Consider the following 9,951-nt stretch of genomic DNA (forward strand, 5'->3'; position numbering starts at 1 on the left):
GAAAGGTGTCAAGGTGACCGACCCTGAACCTTAGAAGATGACTGGTGCCTAGGTTCATGCTCAGATAGATGCTCTCGTGGTCAATCCACAGAAAGATAGTCGAAAGAAAGATAATCCAAAGAAAGATTGTTTTGTGGGATATGGTGTCGAACATATGTGGACTCATAAGTCGGGCTTGGAGAGGCTTCCCTATTTTGATGACCTTCTCCTTCCACATAATATAGATGTAATGCACACTGAGAAGAATATCGCCGAAGCACTTTGGGCAACACTCATGGACATTCCTGACAAGACAAAGGACAACCCTAAGGCCAGAGTGGACCTAGCAACGCTATGCGATAGACCAAAGCTAGAGATGCTGCCTCCAAGAGATGGCAAGCCATGGAAAAGGCCTAAGGCCGATTACGTCTTAGAAAAGAAGCACAGGACGGAAGTGATACAATGGATGCAGACATTAAAGTTCCCGGATGGGTATGCAGCAAATCTGAGGAGGGGAGCAAACCCAGAGACTGGCCGAGTCTTAGGGATGAAGAGTTGGCACATATGGATTAAGCGGCTTCTTTCGTCGATGGTTCGAGGCTACGTCCCTGAGAATGTCTGGAAGGTGCTGGCAGAGTTGAGCTTTTTCTTCCGCCAGCTTTGTGCCAAGGAGGTATCTGTGAAAGTGATTGAGGAGTTGGAAAAAGTGGCACCTCTGTTGCTCTGTAAGTTGGAGAAGATCTTTCCACCTGGCTTTTTCTTGTCGATGCAGCATTTGATTTTGCACCTCCCGTCCGAGGCACGAATGGGGGGGGCGTGCAGAACCGTTGGTGCTATCCAATCGAGAGATGTCTAAAGACTATTCACAAGAAATGTGGAAACAAAGGCAGGATTGAGGCTTCCATTGCTGAGGCATTCATTCATGAGGAGGTGTCAAACTTCACAACAACATACTATAATGAGAACCTTCCTAGCATGCATAATCCACCCGCTCGGTACAACGAGGATGAAAATGAATCGACCCTTAGCCTTTTCAAAGGGCCACGTGGGAGAGCAAGTGGAGCGACCACAAAGACCTTGAGCTATGAAGAGTGGCGCAAGATCATGCTCTACGTGTTGACCAACCTTGACGAAGTGGAAACGTATCTGGGGTAAGTTCTCAACGAACTTGTTACATACTCCGTAACTTTTGTACATCCAACAACATTGTTCCTTGTCTGTGCAGAGAATTTTTTGATGAATCCTGGCATCATTCAAGGCCACTTTCTGACCATGAACAAGAGACCCTTCTTCAACATGGTTCGCCTAATTTCATTACATGGTTCCAAAAAAAGGTATCGACCAACTTAGCTCTTACTAAGTTTGACGTTCCAAGTTGCCTGATTCTATTTCTCTCCTGCTTGAACTTGCAGTGCCAAAGGGATGTGTCTATAAGTGCTGAATTATGACAGGTGCCCAATGGCTTTGACTATAAGGTCTTGTCATTTAACGCTTATGACATGAATGGATATTGCTTCCACACAACAAGGTACGAGCAGAGTCGTCCCAATCCAAGGACCACGAATACCAGAGTATTTACGCCGGGCACTGATTAGGAGGAGTATTATGGGACAGTTGAAGAAATATACGAGCTCGACTATCGTGGTTCCAAAGCACTTAATCCTATCATATTCAAATGCTAGTGGTTTGATCCTGCAGTATCGAGAAAGTCCCATCAACTTGGGATAGTCGAAACTCGACAGGATTTCTTCTATCCAGGAGAAGATGTCTATATTGTGGCTCAACAAGCCACACAAGTTTATTATTGTCCATATGCTTGCAAAACCGACCCACGTCTTCAGGGTTGGTATATTGTGCACAAGGTATCACCACATGGTAGATTACCTCGCCCAAACCCTGATGATTACAACTTGAACCCAAACACGCATGACGGAGAGTTCTATCAACAAGAAGAGGGGCTACCAGGGATGCTTGAGATATACTTAACCGGAGAGATCGAAATGGAAGCATACGAGGAATGGGTTGTTGATGAGGACGCTACAAATGAGGTGCATGATCCGAAGGACATGGAAATGCTTGACGGACTACGACTAGGCAATGACAACGATGAGGATGAGGCTGTTGAGGATTTGGACAATCTTGATAGTGATGATGATACCTATCGTCCAGATAATCCCGATCATGAAGAATATTAGAAATACATGTAATACTATGTTATTTTGTAATTACATTTTCTTTATTTTGCATCTCTTACTAAGTACGTCTTGTTTATCTGTACTTACTGGTTTACTCTTTTTAATTGCAGGTGATGGGGCCCACTAGGAGGAGCTGCCCCTCGGTTTACACCAACCGGAGGGACATGGCGGCGGCTGAGGAGGTAGAGGCATCAGAGAGGCCGAGAGGCAGGCCTAGGCGGGAGCCGTTGACTGACCATGGGTGTAGCTCCTCACGCGACCCTGTGCACGACGATGACCTTCAGCACACGGTGGACGGGGACGGGGGTCCACGGACGGAGGACGAGGAGGCGATTCTAGCGACGGAGGATGAGGAGGCGGTGACGGTAGGGGGTTCCACTTCCTCTGGTACATCAAAGCCCTACCAGCGAGGTCCCACAAAGCTCCCGAAGCGACCGATACCTGTTGAGAGGCACCCACTAATTGCACCCGAGGGCGATAAGTAAGACTTCATATGTTCTTCATTTGATATGTTGAAAAATCATAATAACAACTAATAACTATTGTGGACCACTTGTGTAGGAATTGGGTGCTTGTGGACCAGGCGGCCACGGCACGCAATGTGAATGGCATCCTAGGACTTCTGTGCAAGGAACACTTCCCTGGCCTGGTTAGGAAAGGAGATCAGGATTGGGAGCCGGCCTGGACGTTCGACCACTATGCCCTCATGCAGGATGCTCCAAATCATAATGGCATCCGCTATAGAAACAAGGCAGATCGGGTGATTAGGGAGTTGTGGGTAAGTCTTTCTTGCACTACATTCCTCAATTCCTCGCATTCATTGGACATTCTTGAAATAAAATAATGGATACCTCTTGTCTTTATCCTGGACTTCTTCAAAATCCAGGAGGGACAGGAGGAAAGTGCGTATCAGGTGGCTTACGCTTCCTGTAAAAGGCGTGTCATGGACTTGCACTACGAGTCCCGCATCCAAGCCCACATAGACTACAACGCCAAGTTCCTACTCAGGCGTGTCAACAAAGAGGAGGCAAGACGGATGACGCTGACAAGGGAGCAGTACATATAAGTAAATACAAAACATGAATATTCATTTCTTTTGAGATTAAGTATGCCTAATTTGATCTTCTGATATGTCGTCTACTTGATGTCCTGTAGGCGATTCCAAGCTGGTGCGCCACCCACCCCGATTGCTAAGAATATATTGTGGACACCTAGTTGGACGGGGACTGGCAGAAGAAGCATGAGGAGGCCCACGATAGGTGTTTGCAGATGCCAGGTGTACCTCACCATCAGGGCAGCTGCAACCTCAGCAAATATGCAAAGGCATATGTAAGTCTCCGCCATTGCTCTAATCTAGCCGCGCTCAATTCTGCATCATTTCTAACCACATGTTGCTGTCTTTCTCGTAGTCGGATGCACACGGTGGCCAGCCAGTTGGTCAACTCAAGGCATATGCTCTGGCTCACATGGGCAAGGCGACGGCCGACATCAAGTATGACCCAGATGCCCCGGTTGAGGCGTACACCAACTCTAGCGTCCACACCCACCTCTCTTCGTACACGGAGGCGGCAAGGTCAGTTCATGGGCCGGGCTATGATCCGAGAACCAAGGAGCGCCTTGATCCTCAGCTCGTGATGAGGGTGGGGCAAGGCAAGAAGCATGGGTAGTTCTGGATTGGCGACGACGTCCTTGACACGGCCTCTACTCCTCCTCTCCACTAGCTCCGAGCAGCGAGCATGAGCTCAAGCGTGCCCATAAGCCAATGGCCGACCGCGGTGTCGGCACTCTAGGTAAGCATTCCTGTTTCATTCATCGTTCTTTGACTTTTACATACCTTACCTATGCATTATTGAAACATTGGGGTCAAATGCTGCAGGCCTAGGTGCAAGAACTGCAGGCCGAGCGGCAAAGGCTATAGGCTTTGGAGGCCCAACGAGAGCAAGATCAGCGGCAGATGGCCGAGATGATCAAGTTCATGCATCAAATTGGCCAGCAACAAGGTTGGGCGATCCCATAGACGCTACTTGCTCTAGATCCACCTCCACAACGTCCTGATTCTACCTCGGTGAGTATAAGTACAAAGTTTTACTTTCTATGCTGAAACTTAGAGAAACCTAGTGAAACCTAGTTGTGGTGGTGGTGGTGGCGTGGTCATGGTGGTGTGGTGGTCATGGTGGTGGTGGTGGTGTGGTGGTGGTGGTGGTGGTCACAGTGTTGTGGTGCTCATGGTGGTGGTGGTGGTCATGATGGTGATGTGGTGGTGGTGGTGGTGGTGAAGTGTTGGTGATGGCGGTGATGTGGTGGTGGTGGTGGTGGTGGCGGATATTTATCTTGCATATTTATCTCTTCTCTTGTCGCTCACGTGCAATCTCTTTTATTTTGTGCAGCATCAATCGGGGGCGGCGTCGAACCACCTCGAAGGGTCGCCAGGATCGCACTTTGGGCCATCCCAACCTGGACCATCACTGTGAGCTTCAAATGGCAGCCGTTGTGATATAATGCACTTGTGAACTTTGTGAACTATGCTTGTGTGTTTGGACTTTGGACTTGGGAGTCGAGATTGTGATACTTGTATGCTATATTTGTGTTTGTGGTGGATTGTGATATACATTTGTATTATATATATTTGTGTGATATATAGTTGTGTTATATATATATATATATATATATATATATGATGTATATCTTGTTTGCAACGATGGAAGACTAAAAACCAAAAAAAAATTGAATTTTTCACTTCTTTGCCGAGTGTCATGACCATGCACTCGGCAAAGCTGAGAATCTGGGACACTAAGCTTCCCAGCTTTGCCGAGTGCCATGGTCAAGGCACTCGGCAAAGAAAATTAAAAAAAAAAACAAACTGCTTTGCCGAGTGCCTACCTACATCACTCGGCAAAGAAAATCCAAAAAAAAAAGAAAACAAGCTTTGCCGAGTGCCAGATGCAGGCACTCGGCAAAGCATTTTTTTAAAAAAATAAAAAACACATTTCTTTGCCGAGTGCCGACGCGTGGCACTCGGCAAAGGGGCCGTCACCATGACCTGGCCATCACGGCGACTTTTCTTTGCCGAGTGCCGTCGTGGCACTCGGGAAATCCTTTATCGAGTGCCCGACATGCGGCACTCGACAAAGAAGCCTTTGTCGTGAGGGGATATGCCGACAGCTCTTTGCCGAGTGCAGCACTCGGCAAAGGCTTTGCCGAGTGCAGCACTCGGCAAAGGCTTTGCCGAGTGCAAAGCCTTCTTTGTCAAGTGCAATTGCACTCGGCAAAGCACGCGTCTGCTGTAGTGTTATGCTCTTAATGTTATTTGTAAGGGCATCATCAAATTCAATCCTGACTCCAACATCCATTCTTTATGCTACAAACTCAAGCATCACTACAGTTGTCAGTATGTCCCCTAAACGGCTAAACCAGATGAAAGTTCCTCATTCCCATCTCAGACGATTACAGGTTACCCTGAGTTAACCTAGCTACCTCATTTTTGTTTCCATCAAACAGTCTATTGGTCACACAATAGCTAGTGTTCTCATACACCCAACCAAAAAGCAAAATACTTTACAAACCATTTCTGAAACATTAATAAAACGACTCGATGAGCTAACAACACCTGAATTAGTGAGAAGTCCCATTTAAACTCCCCGCACACCTGAATTAGCACCTGAATTTTGACCACCATATGCATACAAAACAGGGACATAAAAATAAATCCAAGGAAAATTCCTACCATCTCAAATTTCGTTTTCTCCTGCTCAGCCCACATAGTGCAGTTACTGATCAATACAAATAAGAATGCATACTACGCAAAAGAAGTAAAACGAATAGACTAAGAATGCATGCTACGCAAAAGAAGTAAAATGAATAGACAAATTACAGCACAGCCTATATGTATTATGTATGTAGCAGTAGCAAATCAAACAACAAATATCCAATTTCATGCCAGTTGTCACAACCTAATTCCTGCAGTTGCGGTTCCATCAATCTAGTGCCGCCATAAGCAATCTAAAATAGAAAAAAGAGAACCCGTCTGTCGCGAGGTCGAAACCACTGCAAGCATTGTTGTAAGTCGGATGTCACTGAGTGTGATGTCTCCGGTAGCTTGGGTAGACACTCAAGAACACAAAAGAACTCAAAGATCACGCGAGGGACACAGAGGTTTATCCTGGTTTGGGCTATCGGGGCCCTACGTCCAGCAATTTGAGGATCTTTATTCAAGAGCACCCAAATCGGGGGATTACAACAGTGTAAGAGAGAGATTTGGTAGAGGATCGCTCGGTGCTGATCCTTGGCTCGTCAGCGATGAGGTCTCCTCCTCGTCGGAGATGTGGAAGACGATGGAAAGGGTGGAGGAGGTCTCGGTACTCTCTCGGTGCAGAGCTTGAGTTGTTCCGATCTATTCTGTTTGGAAACGTCCTCCCCCTCTGTAGGATCGGACCTCCCCTTATACATCAAGGTAGGTTGGGTACGTGGCAGTTTGGGTGTTTAGCCTATGGCCTACGTCTGCCGAAGTCTAGGAGGGTCTTGCAGCGGTGTCGATGAACCTTGGCATTGTCGTGGAGTCGAAGAAGCCCTGGGCGTCGTCCGGCTGCTCTGTTCTGACACGCTGAGTGTCAGGCTCTGTCAGCTTGGACCGGCCTCCACCAGGTGTGCCTTCCAAAGGCTTCTTGGTGGCGAAGGCATACGGCTTGAGGGGCTGATAAGCGGGCCTAGAAGCCCTCGATCGCCTGAAGCCAGCGGAGGGGTTTGTCCCCTTGTGTCACACCCTGTGCGTGACCTTATCAGAGGAGTGGTTGACAGCGCCACACCTGCTGGGCAACGCTAGGGAGCCCTAAGCCATGGATGCTCAGGGCGCTTGTCTCTAGCCCAGGCCTCAGCTAGTGCCGAAGGCCGATGCCAAGGATCGGGTTCAGACTCCTGTCGATCGGGAGCCTGAGGCTTGGGTGAGCCCCCAAGCAGAGGCGGAGGGCATGCTCAGGCTCGGCCAGTCCTTAGCCGGAAGGTGCATGCGAGCGCACCTGAGGGGTGAAGCCCCCAAGCCCCCGGGCAATCCTAGAGGGATCGGTCGGGGGGTCCTTTGGTCAGGAACCCCTTGCCTCGGTGGTTTAACATACCCCTATGTTAGGATCTCATCATCCTCATGCACGCCCGTTGCGGTTCCATGTTTAAGCACAGTAAAAACTACTTCTCTCGGCAACTTTAACATTTCTTATTCACATAATTTGATGCAGATGCCAATGGTACCAATGGTAGTATTAAAAAAGCGAGATGGGACCAACAAGCAGGTAATCTCCATTTCTAGTTTCAGTTTTTGTGTAAGTTGCCTCTACATTTTTAGCAACTTATCATCAACCAATTGGTTGTTGCAGAATGCGTCTATTCATTTAACACACTCACCTGTGAGATTTGCAAAAGTCGTGCAAGGTATAAAGCAACCACACAAGGATGCTATCGAGGCTATGGGACATGGGGGCTGCTTCATATGTCAGAGACATGTCTCAGGAGAAACATGATACTGGAGCTTGCAGACACATACCAAGTCAGTAACTAAAGTTTCAATATATGTGATCAAAATATTACTATTCATCCAGAGGATGTCAGTAATATAACGGGACTACTGATCGAAGGCTATGATGTAGGCAAATATGTAAAGGAAACAATGCAGAGTGAAGATAAAATTGTGGACACTGAATTGTATAAGAGGTATGCAGATGCAAGACACAATCTCGAGCTAAGCAGGCTGGAATAAAAGATTTCTACATGAAAAACTCCATATGATGACTTCAAAAGAGTCTGTCTTGTTCGCAATTGATGTCATTCTAGCACCAACTACATAGACCCATGTCCATTGGAGTTATTATTATATACAAGTTGTTTGAAAAATATCATCATTCTGAAATTGAATTGGGGCCAATTCACTTTGACCCATTTATTAGACTCATGCCATAATTAAAAGACAAAGAAACAAACCACCCTACAGGGCAATTTCGCTCTGCTACATGTCAGTTCTATATGGAGATCCATGTATTTGGCGACTAATTTTTTGAAGGTGAATGTGATATGATGGATCTTCAATTAGTCATAAATTCAGATTTAATAAGTAATGATTCTGCTAAATTGGATTTTATTTTTTTTATCAATTTTAACTGTCTTGTTGGACAACCTATCATTAAATATATGTATAACATCGCACGGTCTGTTGGTATAAATGGTAATGGACTGTGAGTCGGCATTTTTCTCCATCGAACTATCTGTCGGCAAAAGGTCAGTCTGTCGGTATAGCTTTTTACGATAGGGTTTACGCCGTCTGACTTGGTCCAACGGTATATCTCTATACCGACAGACCATCTGACGCTAAAAGGGCTCATACCGGAGGCTGTGGTGTAGAGTGACTACTTTTGCGGACATGGAGGTTGAGGAAACATTTGATTCATCATTCCTTGGACATGCATGCTGATGAAGTTGTGCACGAAAGAATCACTAACGATGATGTTATTCTGGTCAAAGGCACAAAGAACACCAGCGCAGTTTGTACCTTTTCCATACCAATTTTAAACAAGTTTGCTACAAAAGCAACAAATTTAATTTGGAGATAATTACATAGGGCATGGTTTCCTGCTGTGCAGGTCTCCATGATACTTGGAGGTGCAAATGACTTCATGCTTTATGAGATTAATTGACCGGTCCTTGCATGATGCCTTGTGGATTGACCGGCCATTTTCCTTGGTCTTCCTGCATATGGGGGTGTTTGGTTCGAGCTACTAAACTTTAGTAGCTACTAAACGGTTTAGTCATTTTTAGTAACTCCAGAGTTACTAGAGATGACTAAAGCCCTTTTAGTAGCTTTTAGTCATAACATTTGGTTAAAAAGTTACTAAAGTGACTAAAAGCTACTAAATTTAGTAGCTACTAGACGAATTAAACAGACCCACATAGGGCATGGTTTCCTGCTGTGCAGGTCTCCATGATACTTGGAGGTGCAAATGACTTCATGCTTTATGAGATTAATTGACCGGTCCTTGCATGATGCCTTGTGGATTGACCGGCCATTTTCCTTGGTCTTCCTGCATATGTATAGCCTATTTATTACTCCTATGGAATACACTGGCAAATCCAACAGCTCCATGGTGTTTATACATTGAATGAATTTATGCTCCAACGTAACATCTTGCTGTGACTGTTCTACCTACAGCGCATTTGGAATACATTGATGCTGAACATGATACACTTAAAGATGTGGACTACTTGAATCTGTGAAAATTAATCTCACATATTTTCCTTTTATAGTTAGAATTTGTGCGTATATAGAAAGTTACTTAACGTGGCCTACAGTGTTAACACGGGCAATACACTAGTGATTCTACTAAATTACGAGATCACTGCAACTCCTCTTAGTAATTTACTATAACATTGTGATAAATATCATCATTAATTATAGTAACACATGTACATAAACATAAATATGTAACCATTTCATCGTAAATAAATATCTATATTTTCGTAAATCGAGATGGTTATAGAATAAATTATTATTGTAAATAAATATCTATATTATCGTAATCGAGATGGTTATAGAATAAATTATTCTACGATCGAACAGGCTAATATCAGTGGGGGTTTCTTGGGAGTTTCATGCATGAGATGATAAGATATAGTATATAGATAAAGATATATGTTAAAAGTTTTATATGAAATGAAATGAGCTGATATGGCATAGTATATATAGATAAAGAGAACTAAAAGTTTTATATAAAATGAAATGAGTTTCGCGAAGACCAAATTT

The 9,951-nt window shown here is 45.1% G+C and overlaps 1 protein-coding gene and 1 pseudogene across 1 annotated transcript in view; one reads left to right on the plus strand and one right to left on the minus strand.

Moving 5' to 3' along the window:
* The window catches only part of LOC136508195 (putative pentatricopeptide repeat-containing protein At1g10330), a 218,801-nt gene that overhangs the window by 121,738 nt on the left and 87,112 nt on the right, over window positions 1-9,951 (minus strand). The gene's annotated exons all lie outside the window — the stretch shown is intronic.
* LOC136509298 (wall-associated receptor kinase 2-like) overlaps window positions 1-9,951 on the plus strand; it is a 115,768-nt pseudogene that overhangs the window by 85,155 nt on the left and 20,662 nt on the right.

The sequence above is a fragment of the Miscanthus floridulus genome, chromosome 15, assembly GCF_019320115.1.
Source record: "Miscanthus floridulus cultivar M001 chromosome 15, ASM1932011v1, whole genome shotgun sequence".
Lineage (NCBI taxonomy): Eukaryota > Viridiplantae > Streptophyta > Magnoliopsida > Poales > Poaceae > Miscanthus > Miscanthus floridulus.